The 11,958-nt window shown below is 37.9% G+C and overlaps 3 non-coding genes and 47 pseudogenes across 3 annotated transcripts; all 50 read right to left on the bottom strand.

Annotated features, from left to right (window-relative positions):
• Positions 1-35: 35 nt before the first annotated feature.
• On the bottom strand, positions 36-154 carry LOC148444274 (5S ribosomal RNA; annotated as a pseudogene).
• Positions 155-270: 116 nt separating this feature from the next.
• Positions 271-389, bottom strand: LOC148444275 (5S ribosomal RNA). Its single transcript, XR_015875668.1, has one exon. It is a non-coding gene; the product is annotated as a 5S ribosomal RNA (ribosomal RNA).
• Positions 390-504: 115 nt separating this feature from the next.
• On the bottom strand, positions 505-623 carry LOC148444276 (5S ribosomal RNA; annotated as a pseudogene).
• A 116-nt stretch (positions 624-739) lies between these two features.
• Positions 740-858, bottom strand: LOC148444277 (5S ribosomal RNA; annotated as a pseudogene).
• A 116-nt stretch (positions 859-974) lies between these two features.
• Positions 975-1,093, bottom strand: LOC148444278 (5S ribosomal RNA; annotated as a pseudogene).
• A 116-nt stretch (positions 1,094-1,209) lies between these two features.
• Positions 1,210-1,328, bottom strand: LOC148444279 (5S ribosomal RNA; annotated as a pseudogene).
• Positions 1,329-1,444: 116 nt separating this feature from the next.
• LOC148444280 (5S ribosomal RNA) lies at positions 1,445-1,563 on the bottom strand (annotated as a pseudogene).
• A 116-nt stretch (positions 1,564-1,679) lies between these two features.
• LOC148444281 (5S ribosomal RNA) lies at positions 1,680-1,798 on the bottom strand (annotated as a pseudogene).
• Positions 1,799-1,914: 116 nt separating this feature from the next.
• Positions 1,915-2,033, bottom strand: LOC148444282 (5S ribosomal RNA; annotated as a pseudogene).
• Positions 2,034-2,149: 116 nt separating this feature from the next.
• Positions 2,150-2,268, bottom strand: LOC148444283 (5S ribosomal RNA; annotated as a pseudogene).
• Positions 2,269-2,384: 116 nt separating this feature from the next.
• LOC148444284 (5S ribosomal RNA) lies at positions 2,385-2,503 on the bottom strand (annotated as a pseudogene).
• A 116-nt stretch (positions 2,504-2,619) lies between these two features.
• Positions 2,620-2,738, bottom strand: LOC148444285 (5S ribosomal RNA; annotated as a pseudogene).
• A 116-nt stretch (positions 2,739-2,854) lies between these two features.
• LOC148444286 (5S ribosomal RNA) lies at positions 2,855-2,973 on the bottom strand (annotated as a pseudogene).
• Positions 2,974-3,089: 116 nt separating this feature from the next.
• Positions 3,090-3,208, bottom strand: LOC148444287 (5S ribosomal RNA; annotated as a pseudogene).
• Positions 3,209-3,324: 116 nt separating this feature from the next.
• Positions 3,325-3,443, bottom strand: LOC148444288 (5S ribosomal RNA; annotated as a pseudogene).
• A 116-nt stretch (positions 3,444-3,559) lies between these two features.
• Positions 3,560-3,678, bottom strand: LOC148444289 (5S ribosomal RNA; annotated as a pseudogene).
• A 116-nt stretch (positions 3,679-3,794) lies between these two features.
• LOC148444290 (5S ribosomal RNA) lies at positions 3,795-3,913 on the bottom strand (annotated as a pseudogene).
• A 115-nt stretch (positions 3,914-4,028) lies between these two features.
• On the bottom strand, positions 4,029-4,147 carry LOC148444291 (5S ribosomal RNA; annotated as a pseudogene).
• A 116-nt stretch (positions 4,148-4,263) lies between these two features.
• On the bottom strand, positions 4,264-4,382 carry LOC148444292 (5S ribosomal RNA; annotated as a pseudogene).
• A 115-nt stretch (positions 4,383-4,497) lies between these two features.
• Positions 4,498-4,616, bottom strand: LOC148444293 (5S ribosomal RNA; annotated as a pseudogene).
• A 116-nt stretch (positions 4,617-4,732) lies between these two features.
• Positions 4,733-4,851, bottom strand: LOC148444294 (5S ribosomal RNA). The gene has a single exon (XR_015875453.1). It is a non-coding gene; the product is annotated as a 5S ribosomal RNA (ribosomal RNA).
• A 116-nt stretch (positions 4,852-4,967) lies between these two features.
• On the bottom strand, positions 4,968-5,086 carry LOC148444295 (5S ribosomal RNA; annotated as a pseudogene).
• A 116-nt stretch (positions 5,087-5,202) lies between these two features.
• LOC148444296 (5S ribosomal RNA) lies at positions 5,203-5,321 on the bottom strand (annotated as a pseudogene).
• A 116-nt stretch (positions 5,322-5,437) lies between these two features.
• Positions 5,438-5,556, bottom strand: LOC148444297 (5S ribosomal RNA; annotated as a pseudogene).
• Positions 5,557-5,671: 115 nt separating this feature from the next.
• On the bottom strand, positions 5,672-5,790 carry LOC148444298 (5S ribosomal RNA). The gene has a single exon (XR_015875582.1). It is a non-coding gene; the product is annotated as a 5S ribosomal RNA (ribosomal RNA).
• Positions 5,791-5,906: 116 nt separating this feature from the next.
• LOC148444299 (5S ribosomal RNA) lies at positions 5,907-6,025 on the bottom strand (annotated as a pseudogene).
• A 116-nt stretch (positions 6,026-6,141) lies between these two features.
• On the bottom strand, positions 6,142-6,260 carry LOC148444300 (5S ribosomal RNA; annotated as a pseudogene).
• A 115-nt stretch (positions 6,261-6,375) lies between these two features.
• On the bottom strand, positions 6,376-6,494 carry LOC148444301 (5S ribosomal RNA; annotated as a pseudogene).
• Positions 6,495-6,610: 116 nt separating this feature from the next.
• Positions 6,611-6,729, bottom strand: LOC148444302 (5S ribosomal RNA; annotated as a pseudogene).
• A 116-nt stretch (positions 6,730-6,845) lies between these two features.
• LOC148444303 (5S ribosomal RNA) lies at positions 6,846-6,964 on the bottom strand (annotated as a pseudogene).
• A 116-nt stretch (positions 6,965-7,080) lies between these two features.
• On the bottom strand, positions 7,081-7,199 carry LOC148444304 (5S ribosomal RNA; annotated as a pseudogene).
• Positions 7,200-7,315: 116 nt separating this feature from the next.
• On the bottom strand, positions 7,316-7,434 carry LOC148444305 (5S ribosomal RNA; annotated as a pseudogene).
• A 116-nt stretch (positions 7,435-7,550) lies between these two features.
• On the bottom strand, positions 7,551-7,669 carry LOC148444306 (5S ribosomal RNA; annotated as a pseudogene).
• A 351-nt stretch (positions 7,670-8,020) lies between these two features.
• Positions 8,021-8,139, bottom strand: LOC148444307 (5S ribosomal RNA; annotated as a pseudogene).
• Positions 8,140-8,255: 116 nt separating this feature from the next.
• LOC148444308 (5S ribosomal RNA) lies at positions 8,256-8,374 on the bottom strand (annotated as a pseudogene).
• Positions 8,375-8,490: 116 nt separating this feature from the next.
• LOC148444309 (5S ribosomal RNA) lies at positions 8,491-8,609 on the bottom strand (annotated as a pseudogene).
• Positions 8,610-8,724: 115 nt separating this feature from the next.
• On the bottom strand, positions 8,725-8,843 carry LOC148444310 (5S ribosomal RNA; annotated as a pseudogene).
• Positions 8,844-8,959: 116 nt separating this feature from the next.
• LOC148444311 (5S ribosomal RNA) lies at positions 8,960-9,078 on the bottom strand (annotated as a pseudogene).
• Positions 9,079-9,193: 115 nt separating this feature from the next.
• On the bottom strand, positions 9,194-9,312 carry LOC148444312 (5S ribosomal RNA; annotated as a pseudogene).
• Positions 9,313-9,428: 116 nt separating this feature from the next.
• Positions 9,429-9,547, bottom strand: LOC148444313 (5S ribosomal RNA; annotated as a pseudogene).
• Positions 9,548-9,663: 116 nt separating this feature from the next.
• Positions 9,664-9,782, bottom strand: LOC148444314 (5S ribosomal RNA; annotated as a pseudogene).
• Positions 9,783-9,898: 116 nt separating this feature from the next.
• Positions 9,899-10,017, bottom strand: LOC148444315 (5S ribosomal RNA; annotated as a pseudogene).
• Positions 10,018-10,133: 116 nt separating this feature from the next.
• Positions 10,134-10,252, bottom strand: LOC148444316 (5S ribosomal RNA; annotated as a pseudogene).
• Positions 10,253-10,368: 116 nt separating this feature from the next.
• LOC148444317 (5S ribosomal RNA) lies at positions 10,369-10,487 on the bottom strand (annotated as a pseudogene).
• A 116-nt stretch (positions 10,488-10,603) lies between these two features.
• Positions 10,604-10,722, bottom strand: LOC148444318 (5S ribosomal RNA; annotated as a pseudogene).
• Positions 10,723-10,838: 116 nt separating this feature from the next.
• LOC148444319 (5S ribosomal RNA) lies at positions 10,839-10,957 on the bottom strand (annotated as a pseudogene).
• Positions 10,958-11,073: 116 nt separating this feature from the next.
• On the bottom strand, positions 11,074-11,192 carry LOC148444320 (5S ribosomal RNA; annotated as a pseudogene).
• Positions 11,193-11,308: 116 nt separating this feature from the next.
• Positions 11,309-11,427, bottom strand: LOC148444321 (5S ribosomal RNA; annotated as a pseudogene).
• Positions 11,428-11,543: 116 nt separating this feature from the next.
• Positions 11,544-11,662, bottom strand: LOC148444322 (5S ribosomal RNA; annotated as a pseudogene).
• A 116-nt stretch (positions 11,663-11,778) lies between these two features.
• LOC148444323 (5S ribosomal RNA) lies at positions 11,779-11,897 on the bottom strand (annotated as a pseudogene).
• Between the last annotated feature and the right edge of the window lie 61 nt (positions 11,898-11,958).

Raw genomic sequence — 11,958 nt, forward strand, 5'->3', positions numbered from 1 at the left:
ATGTAATGGAAAAGAATGTTATGGCAGTATAAAATTACCTACAGCACCTGGTATTCCCAGGTGGTCTCCCATCCAAGTACTAACCAGGCCCAACACTGCATAGCTACCAAGTTCAGACAAGATTGGGCATGTCCTGTGTGGTTTGGCTGTAGGTGCTCAAAAACATTAACTTTAGACCTCTATTACTTCTTAACTCAAGTAAATTCATTGATAAGTTGAAAAAATTAAATGTAAAATGTAATAGAAAAGAATGTTATGGCAGTATAAAATTACCTACAGCACCTGGTATTCCCAGGTGGTCTCCCATCCAAGTACTAACCAGGCCCAACACTGCATAGCTTCCAAGTTCAGTTGAGATTGGGCATGTCCAGTGTGGTTTGGCTGTAGGTGCTCAAAAACATTAACTTTAGACCTCTTTTACTTCTTAACTCAAGTAAATTCAATGATTAGTTGAAAAATGAAATGTAAAATGTAATAGAAAAGAATGTTATGGCAGTATAAAAGTACCTACAGCACCTGGCATTCCCAGGTGGTCTCCCGTCCAAGTACTAACCAGGCCCAACACTGCATAGCTTCCAAGATCAAACGAGATTGGGCATGTCCAGTGTGGTTTGGCTGTAGGTGCTCAAAAGCATTAACTTTAGACCTCTATTACTTCTTAACTCAAGTAAATTCATTGATAAGTTGAAAAAATTAATTGTAAAATGTAATAGAAAAGACTGTTATGGCAGTATAAAATTACATACAGCACCTGGGATTCCTAGGTGGGCTCCCATCCAAGTACTAACCAGGCCCAACACTGCATAGCTTCCAAGATCAGACGATATTGGGCATGTCCAGTGTGCTTTGGCTGTAGGTGCCCCAAACCAATAATTTTAGACCTCTATTACTTCTTAACTCAAGTAAATTCATTGATAAGTTGAAAAAATTAAATGTAAAATGTAATAGAAAAGAATGTTTTGGCAGTATAAAATTGCCTACAGCTCCTGGTATTCCCAGGTGGTCTCCCATCCAAGTACTAACCAGGCCCAACACTGCATAGCTTCCAAGATCAGACGAGATTGGGCATGTCCAGTGTGGTTTGGCTGTAGTTGCCCAAAACCATTAACTTTAGACCTCTATTACTTCTTAACTCAAGTAAATTCATTGATAAGTTGAAAAAATTAAATGTAAAATGTAATAGAAAAGAATGTTATGGCAGTATAAAATTACCTACAGCACCTGGTATTCCCAGGAGGTCTCCCATCCAAGTACTAATCAGGCCCAACACTGCATAGCTTCCAAGATCAATCAAGATTGGGCATGTCCAGTGTGGTTTGGCAGTAGGTGCTCAAAAACATTAACTTTAGACCTCTTTTACTTCTTAACTCAAGTAAATTCATTGATAAGTTGAAAAAATTAAATGTAAAATGTAATAGAAAAGAATGTTTTGGCTGTATAAAATTTCCTACAGCAACTGGTATTCTCAGGTGGTCTCCCATCCAAGTACAAACCAGGCCCAACACAGCAAAGCTTACAAGATCAGACGAGATTGGGCATGTCCAGTGTGGTTTGGCTGTAGGTGCTCAAAAGCATTAAATTTAGACCTCTATTACTTCTTAACTCAAGTAAATTCATTGATAAGTTGAAAAAATTAAATGTAAAATGTAATAGAAAATAATGTTATGGCTATATAAAATTACCTACAGCACCTGGTATTCCCAGGTGGTCTCCCGTCCAAGTACTAACCAGTCCCAACACTGCATAGCTTCGAAGATCAGACGAGATTGGGCATGTCCAGTGTGGTTTGGCTGTAGGTGCTCAAAAGCATTAACTTTAGACCTCTATTACTTCTTAACTCAAGTAAATTCATTGATAAGTTGAAAAAATTAAATGTAAAATGTAGTAGAATAGACTGTTATGGCAGTATAAAATTACCTACAGCACCTGGGATTCCTAGGTGGTCTCCCATTCAAGTACTAACCAGGCCCAACACTGCATAGCTTCCAAGATCAGATGATATTGGGCATGTCCAGTGTGGTTTGGCTGTACGTGCTCAAAAACATTAATTTTAGACCTCTATTACTTCTTAACTCAAGTAAATTCATTGATAAGTTGAAAAAATTAAATGTAAAATGTAATAGAAAAGAATGTAATGGCTATATAAAATTACCTACAGCACCTGGTATTCCCAGGTGGTCTCCCCTCCAAGTACTAACCAGGCCCAACACTGCATAGCTTCCAAGATCAGACGAGATTGGGCATGTCCAGTGTGGTTTGACTGTAGGTGCTCAAAAACATTAACTTTAGACCTCTTTTACTTCTTAACTCAAGTAAATTCATTGATAAGTTGAAAAAATGTAATGTAAAATGTAATAGAAAATAATGTTTTGGCTATATAAAATTACCTACAGCACCTGGTATTCCCAGGTGGTCTCCTGTCCAAGTACTAACCAGGCCCAACACTGCATAGCTTCCAAGATCAGACGAGATTGGGCATGTCCAGTGTGGTTTGGCTGTAGGTGCTCAAAAGCATTAACTTTAGACCTCTATTACTTCTTAACTCAAGTAAATTCATTGATAAGTTGAAAAAATTAAATGTAAAATGTAGTAGAATAGACTGTTATGGCAGTATAAAATTACCTACAGCACCTGGGATTCCTAGGTGGTCTCCCTTTCAAGTACTAACCAGGCCCAACACTGCATAGCTTCCAAGATCAGATGATATTGGGCATGTCCAGTGTGGTTTGGCTGTACGTGCTCAAAAACATTAATTTTAGACCTCTATTACTACTTAACTCAAGTAAATTCATTGATAAGTTGAAAAAATTAAATGTAAAATGTAATAGAAAAGAATGTAATGGCTATATAAAATTACCTACAGCACCTGGTATTCCCAGGTGGTCTCCCCTCCAAGTACTAACCAGGCCCAACACTGCATAGCTTCCAAGATCAGACGATATTGGGCATGTCCAGTGTGGTTTGACTGTAGGTGCTCAAAAACATTAACTTTAGACCTCTTTTACTTCTTAACTCAAGTAAATTCATTGATAAGTTGAAAAAATGTAATGTAAAATGTAATAGAAAATAATGTTATGGCTATATAAAATTACCTACAGCACCTGGTATTCCCAGGTGGTCTCCTGTCCAAGTACTAACCAGGCCCAACACTGCATAGCTTCCAAGATCAGACGAGATTGGGCATGTCCAGTGTGGTTTGGCTGTAGGTGCTCAAAAGCATTAACTTTAGACCTCTATTACTTCTTAACTCAAGTAAATTCATTGATAAGTTGAAAAAATTAAATGTAAAATGTAGTAGAATAGACTGTTATGGCAGTATAAAATTACCTACAGCACCTGGGATTCCTAGGTGGTCTCCCATTCAAGTACTAACCAGGCCCAACACTGCATAGCTTCCAAGATCAGATGATATTGGGCATGTCCAGTGTGGTTTGGCTGTAGGTGCTCAAAAACATTAATTTTAGACCTCTATTACTTCTTAACTCAAGTAAATTCATTGATAAGTTGAAAAAATTAAATGTAAATTGTAATAGAAAAGAATGTAATGGCTATATAAAATTACCTACAGCACCTGGTATTCCCAGGTGGTCTCCCCTCCAAGTACTAACCAGGCCCAACACTGCATAGCTTCCAAGATCAGACGAGATTGGGCATGTCCAGTGTGGTTTGGCTGTAGGTGCTCAAAAACATTAACTTTAGACCTCTATTACTTCTTAACTCAAGTAAATTCATTGATAAGTTGAAAAAATTAAATGTAAAATGTAATAGAAAAGAATGTTATGGCAGTATAAAATTACCTACAGCACCTGGTATTCCCAGGTGGTCTCCAATCCAAGTACTAACCATGCCCAACACTGCATAGCTTCCAAGTTCAGTCGAGATTGGGCATGTCCAGTGTGGTTTGGCTGTAGGTGCTCAAAAACATTAACTTTAGACCTCTTTTACTTCTTAACTCAAGTAAATTCAATGATTAGTTGAAAAATGAAATGTAAAATGTAATAGAAAAGAATGTTATGGCAGTATAAAAGTACCTACAGCACCTGGCATTCCCAGGTGGTCTCCCGTCCAAGTACTAACCAGGCCCAACACTGCATAGCTTCCAAGATCAGATGATATTGGGCATGTCCAGTGTGGTTTGGCTGTAGGTGCCCAAAACCATTAACTTTAGACCTCTATTACTTCTTAACTCAAGTAAATTCATTGATAAGTTGAAAAAATTAAATGTAAAATGTAATAGAATAGACTGTTATGGCAGTATAAAGTTACCTACAGCACCTGGGATTCCTAGGTGGTCTCCCATCCAAGTACTAACCAGGCCCAACACTGCATAGTTTCCAAGATCAGACGAGATTGGGCATGTCCAGTGTGGTTTGGCTGTAGGTGCTCAAAAACATTAACTTTAGACCTCTTTTACTTCTTAACTCAAGTAAATTCAATGATAAGTTGAAAAATGCAATGTAAAATGTAATAGAAAAGAAAGTTTTGGCAGTATAAAATTACCTACAGCTCCTGGTATTCCCAGGTCGTCTCCCATCCAAGTACTAACCAGGCCCAACACTGCATAGCTTCCAAGATCAAATGATATTGGGCATGTCCAGTGTGGTTTGGCTGTAGGTGCCCAAAACCATTAACTTTAGACCTCTATTACTTCTTAACTCAAGTAAATTCATTGATAAGTTGAAAAAATTAAATGTAAAATGTAATAGAAAAGAATGTTATGGCAGTATAAAATTACCTACAGCACCTGGTATTCCCAGGTGGTCTCCCATCTAAGTACTAACCAGGCCCAACACTGCATAGCTTCCAAGATCAGACGAGATTGGGCATGTCCAGTGTGGTTTGGCTGTAGGTGCCCAAAACCATTAACTTAAGACCTCTATTACTTCTTAACTCAAGTAAATTCATTGATAAGTTGAAAAAATTAAATGTAAAATGTAATAGAAAAGACTGTTATGGCAGTATAAAATTACCTACAGCACCTGGTATTCCCAGGTGGTTTCCCATCCAAGTACTAACCAGGCCCAACACTGCATAGCTTCCAAGATCAGACGAGATTGGGCATGTCCAGTGTGGTTTGACTGTAGGTGCTCAAAAACATTAACTTTAGACCTCTTTTACTTCTTACCTCAAGAAAATTCATTGATAAGTTGAAAAAATGTAATGTAAAATGTAATAGAAAAGAATGTAATGGCTATATAAAATTACCTACAGCACCTGGTATTCCCAGGTGGTCTCCCCTCCAAGTACTAACCAGGCCCAACACTGCATAGCTTCCAAGATCAGACAAGATTGGGCATGTCCAGTGTGGTTTGGCTGTAGGTGCTCAAAAGCATTAACTTTAGACCTCTATTACTTCTTAACTCAAGTAAATTCATTGATAAGTTGAAAAAATTAAATGTAAAATGTAGTAGAAAAGACTGTTATGGCAGTATAAAATTACCTACAGCACCTGGGATTCCTAGGTGGTCTCCAATCCAAGTACTAACCTGGCCCACCACTGCATAGCTTCCAAGATCAGACGAGATTGGGCATGTCCAGTGTGGTTTGGCTGTAGGTGCTCAAAAACATTAACTTTAGACCTCTTTTACTTCTTAACTCAAGTAAATTCAATGATAAGTTGAAAAATGAAATGTAAAATGTAATGGAAAAGAATGTTATGGCAGTATAAAATTACCTACAGCACCTGGTATTCCCAGGTGGTCTCCCATTCAAGTACTAACCAGGCCCAACACTGCATAGCTTCCAAGATCAGACGAGATTGGGCATGTCCAGTGTGGTTTGGCTGTAGGTGCCCAAAATCTTTAACTTAAGACCTCTATTACTTCTTAACTCAAGTAAATTCATTGATAAGTTGAAAAAATTAAATGTAAAATGTAATAGAAAAGAATGTTATGGCAGTATAAAATTACCTACAGCACCTGGTATTCCCAGGTGGTCTCCCATCCAAGTACTAACCAGGCCCAACACTGCATAGCTTCCAAGTTCAGACGAGATTGGGCATGTCCTGTGTGGTTTGGCTGTAGGTGCTCAAAAACATTAACTTTAGACCTCTATTACTTCTTAACTCAAGTAAATTCATTGATAAGTTGAAAAAATTAAATGTAAAATGTAATAGAAAAGAATGTTATGGCAGTATAAAATTACCTACAGCACCTGGTTTTCCCAGGTGGTCTCCCATCCAAGTACTAACCAGGCCCAACACTGCATAGCTTCCAAGTTCAGTCGAGATTGGGCATGTCCAGTGTGGTTTGGCTGTAGGTGCTCAAAAACATTAACTTTAGACCTCTTTTACTTCTTAACTCAAGTAAATTCAATGATTAGTTGAAAAATGAAATGTAAAATGTAATAGAAAAGAATGTTATGGCAGTATAAAAGTACCTACAGCACCTGGCATTCCCAGGTGGTTTCCCGTCCAAGTACTAACCAGGCCCAACACTGCATAGCTTCCAAGATCAAACGAGATTGGGCATGTCCAGTGTGGTTTGGCTGTAGGTGCTCAAAAGCATTAACTTTTGACCTCTATTACTTCTTAACTCAAGTAAATTCATTGATAAGTTGAAAAAATTAATTGTAAAATGTAATAGAAAAGACTGTTATGGCAGTATAAAATTACCTACAGCACCTGGGATTCCTAGGTGGTCTCCCATCCAAGTACTAACCAGGCCCAACACTGCATAGCTTCCAAGATCAGACGATATTGGGCATGTCCAGTGTGCTTTGGCTGTAGGTGCCCCAAACCAATAATTTTAGACCTCTATTACTTCTTAACTCAAGTAAATTCATTGATAAGTTGAAAAAATTAAATGTAAAATGTAATAGAAAAGAATGTTTTGGCAGTATAAAATTGCCTACAGCTCCTGGTATTCCCAGGTGGTTTCCCATCCAAGTACTAACCAGGCCCAACACTGCATAGCTTCCAAGATCAGACGAGATTGGGCATGTCCAGTGTGGTTTGGCTGTAGTTGCCCAAAACCATTAACTTTAGACCTCTATTACTTCTTAACTCAAGTAAATTCATTGATAATTTGAAAAAATTAAATGTAAAATGTAATAGAAAAGAATGTTATGGCAGTATAAAATTACCTACAGCACCTGGTATTCCCAGGAGGTCTCCCATCCAAGTACTAATCAGGCCCAACACTGCATAGCTTCCAAGGTCAATCAAGATTGGGCATGTCCAGTGTGGTTTGGCAGTAGGTGCTCAAAAACATTAACTTTAGACCTCTTTTACTTCTTAACTCAAGTAAATTCATTGATAAGTTGAAAAAATTAAATGTAAAATGTAATAGAAAAGAATGTTTTGGCTGTATAAAATTTCCTACAGCAACTGGTATTCTCAGGTGGTCTCCCATCCAAGTACAAACCAGGCCCAACACAGCAAAGCTTACAAGATCAGACGAGATTGGGCATGTCCAGTGTGGTTTGGCTGTAGGTGCTCAAAAGCATTAAATTTAGACCTCTATTACTTCTTAACTCAAGTAAATTCATTGATAAGTTGAAAAAATTAAATGTAAAATGTAATAGAAAAGAATGTTATGGCAGTATAAAATTACCTACAGCACCTGGTATTCCCAGGTGGTCTCCCATCCAAGTACTAACCAGGCCCAACACTGCATAGCTTCCAAGATCAAACAAGATTGGGCATGTCCAGTGTGGTTTGGCAGTAGGTGCTCAAAAACATTAACTTTAGACCTCTTTTACTTCTTAACTCAAGTAAATTCATTGATAAGTTGAAAAAATTAAATGTAAAATGTAATAGAAAAGAATGTTTTGGCAGTATAAAATTTCCTACAGCAACTGGTATTCTCAGGTGGTCTCCCATCCAAGTACAAACCAGGCCCAACACAGCAAAGCTTACAAGATCAGACGAGATTGGGCATGTCCAGTGTGGTTTGGCAGTAGGTGCTCAAAAGCATTAAATTTAGACCTCTATTACTTCTTAACTCAAGTAAATTCATTGATAAGTTGAAAAAATTAAATGTAAAATGTAATAGAAAAGAATGTTATGGCAGTATAAAATTACCTACAGCACCTGGTATTCCCAGGTGGTTTCCCATCCAAGTACTAACCAGGCCCAACACTGCATAGCTTCCAAGATCAGACGAGATTGGGCATGTCCAGTGTGGTTTGACTGTAGGTGCTCAAAAACATTAACTTTAGACCTCTTTTACTTCTTAACTCAAGAAAATTCATTGATAAGTTGAAAAAATGTAATGTAAAATGTAATAGAAAAGAATGTAATGGCTATATAAAATTACCTACAGCACCTGGTATTCCCAGGTGGTCTCCCCTCCAAGTATTAACCAGGCCCAACACTGCATAGCTTCCAAGATCAGACGAGATTGGGCATGTCCAGTGTGGTTTGGCTGTAGGTGCTCAAAAGCATTAACTTTAGACCTCTATTACTTCTTAACTCAAGTAAATTCATTGATAAGTTGAAAAAATTAAATGTAAAATGTAGTAGAAAAGACTGTTATGGCAGTATAAAATTACCTACAGCACCTGGGATTCCTAGGTGGTCTCCAATCCAAGTACTAACCTGGCCCACCACTGCATAGCTTCCAAGATCAGACGAGATTGGGCATGTCCAGTGTGGTTTGGATGTAGGTGCTGAAAAACATTAACTTTAGACCTCTTTTACTTCTTAACTCAAGTAAATTCAATGATAAGTTGAAAAATGAAATGTAAAATGTAATGGAAAAGAATGTTATGGCAGTATAAAATTACCTACAGCACCTGGTATTCCCAGGTGGTCTCCCATCCAAGTACTAACCAGGCCCAACACTGCATAGCTTCCAAGTTCAGACAAGATTGGGCATGTCCTGTGTGGTTTGGCTGTAGGTGCTCAAAAACATTAACTTTAGACCTCTATTACTTCTTAACTCAAGTAAATTCATTGATAAATTGAAAAAATTAAATGTAAAATGTAATAGAAAAGAATGTTATGGCAGTATAAAATTACCTACAGCACCTGGTATTCCCAGGTGGTCTCCCATCCAAGTACTAACCAGGCCCAACACTGCATAGCTTCCAAGTTCAGTCGAGATTGGGCATGTCCAGTGTGGTTTGGCTGTAGGTGCTCAAAAACATTAACTTTAGACCTCTTTTACTTCTTAACTCAAGTAAATTCAATGATTAGTTGAAAAATGAAATGTAAAATGTAATAGAAAAGAATGTTATGGCAGTATAAAAGTACCTACAGCACCTGGCATTCCCAGGTGGTCTCCCGTCCAAGTACTAACCAGGCCCAACACTGCATAGCTTCCAAGATCAAACGAGATTGGGCATGTCCAGTGTGGTTTGGCTGTAGGTGCTCAAAAGCATTAACTTTAGACCTCTATTACTTCTTAACTCAAGTAAATTCATTGATAAGTTGAAAAAATTAATTGTAAAATGTAATAGAAAAGACTGTTATGGCAGTATAAAATTACATACAGCACCTGGGATTCCTAGGTGGGCTCCCATCCAAGTACTAACCAGGCCCAACACTGCATAGCTTCCAAGATCAGACGATATTGGGCATGTCCAGTGTGCTTTGGCTGTAGGTGCCCCAAACCAATAATTTTAGACCTCTATTACTTCTTAACTCAAGTAAATTCATTGATAAGTTGAAAAAATTAAATGTAAAATGTAATAGAAAAGAATGTTTTGGCAGTATAAAATTGCCTACAGCTCCTGGTATTCCCAGGTGGTCTCCCATCCAAGTACTAACCAGGCCCAACACTGCATAGCTTCCAAGATCAGACGAGATTGGGCATGTCCAGTGTGGTTTGGCTGTAGTTGCCCAAAACCATTAACTTTAGACCTCTATTACTTCTTAACTCAAGTAAATTCATTGATAAGTTGAAAAAATTAAATGTAAAATGTAATAGAAAAGAATGTTATGGCAGTATAAAATTACCTACAGCACCTGGTATTCCCAGGAGGTCTCCCATCCAAGTACTAATCAGGCCCAACACTGCATAGCTTCCAAGATCAATCAAGATTGGGCATGTCCAGTGTGGTTTGGCAGTAGGTGCTCAAAAACATTAACTTTAGACCTCTTTTACTTCTTAACTCAAGTAAATTCATTGATAAGTTGAAAAAATTAAATGTAAAATGTAATAGAAAAGAATGTTTTGGCTGTATAAAATTTCCTACAGCAACTGGTATTCTCAGGTGGTCTCCCATCCAAGTACAAACCAGGCCCAACACAGCAAAGCTTACAAGATCAGACGAGATTGGGCATGTCCAGTGTGGTTTGGCTGTAGGTGCTCAAAAGCATTAAATTTAGACCTCTATTACTTCTTAACTCAAGTAAATTCATTGATAAGTTGAAAAAATTAAATGTAAAATGTAATAGAAAATAATGTTATGGCTATATAAAATTACCTACAGCACCTGGTATTCCCAGGTGGTCTCCCGTCCAAGTACTAACCAGTCCCAACACTGCATAGCTTCGAAGATCAGACGAGATTGGGCATGTCCAGTGTGGTTTGGCTGTAGGTGCTCAAAAGCATTAACTTTAGACCTCTATTACTTCTTAACTCAAGTAAATTCATTGATAAGTTGAAAAAATTAAATGTAAAATGTAGTAGAATAGACTGTTATGGCAGTATAAAATTACCTACAGCACCTGGGATTCCTAGGTGGTCTCCCATTCAAGTACTAACCAGGCCCAACACTGCATAGCTTCCAAGATCAGATGATATTGGGCATGTCCAGTGTGGTTTGGCTGTACGTGCTCAAAAACATTAATTTTAGACCTCTATTACTTCTTAACTCAAGTAAATTCATTGATAAGTTGAAAAAATTAAATGTAAAATGTAATAGAAAAGAATGTAATGGCTATATAAAATTACCTACAGCACCTGGTATTCCCAGGTGGTCTCCCCTCCAAGTACTAACCAGGCCCAACACTGCATAGCTTCCAAGATCAGACGAGATTGGGCATGTCCAGTGTGGTTTGACTGTAGGTGCTCAAAAACATTAACTTTAGACCTCTTTTACTTCTTAACTCAAGTAAATTCATTGATAAGTTGAAAAAATGTAATGTAAAATGTAATAGAAAATAATGTTTTGGCTATATAAAATTACCTACAGCACCTGGTATTCCCAGGTGGTCTCCTGTCCAAGTACTAACCAGGCCCAACACTGCATAGCTTCCAAGATCAGACGAGATTGGGCATGTCCAGTGTGGTTTGGCTGTAGGTGCTCAAAAGCATTAACTTTAGACCTCTATTACTTCTTAACTCAAGTAAATTCATTGATAAGTTGAAAAAATTAAATGTAAAATGTAGTAGAATAGACTGTTATGGCAGTATAAAATTACCTACAGCACCTGGGATTCCTAGGTGGTCTCCCATTCAAGTACTAACCAGGCCCAACACTGCATAGCTTCCAAGATCAGATGATATTGGGCATGTCCAGTGTGGTTTGGCTGTACGTGCTCAAAAACATTAATTTTAGACCTCTATTACTTCTTAACTCAAGTAAATTCATTGATAAGTTGAAAAAATTAAATGTAAAATGTAATAGAAAAGAATGTAATGGCTATATAAAATTACCTACAGCACCTGGTATTCCCAGGTGGTCTCCCCTCCAAGTACTAACCAGGCCCAACACTGCATAGCTTCCAAGATCAGACGAGATTGGGCATGTCCAGTGTGGTTTGGCTGTAGGTGCTCAAAAACATTAACTTTAGACCTCTATTACTTCTTAACTCAAGTAAATTCATTGATAAGTTGAAAAAATTAAATGTAAAATGTAATAGAAAAGAATGTTATGGCAGTATAAAATTACCTACAGCACCTGGTATTCCCAGGTGGTCTCCCATCAAAGTACTAACCAGGCCCAACACTGCATAGCTTCCAAGTTGAGTCGAGATTGGGCATGTCCAGTGTGGTTTGGCTGTAGGTGCTCAAAAACATTAACTTTAGACCTCTTTTACTTCTTAACTCAAGTAAATTCAATGATTAG

The sequence above is a fragment of the Taudactylus pleione genome, unplaced genomic scaffold (assembly GCF_031769625.1).
Source record: "Taudactylus pleione unplaced genomic scaffold, aTauple2 ptg001270l, whole genome shotgun sequence".
NCBI lineage: Eukaryota > Metazoa > Chordata > Amphibia > Anura > Myobatrachidae > Taudactylus > Taudactylus pleione.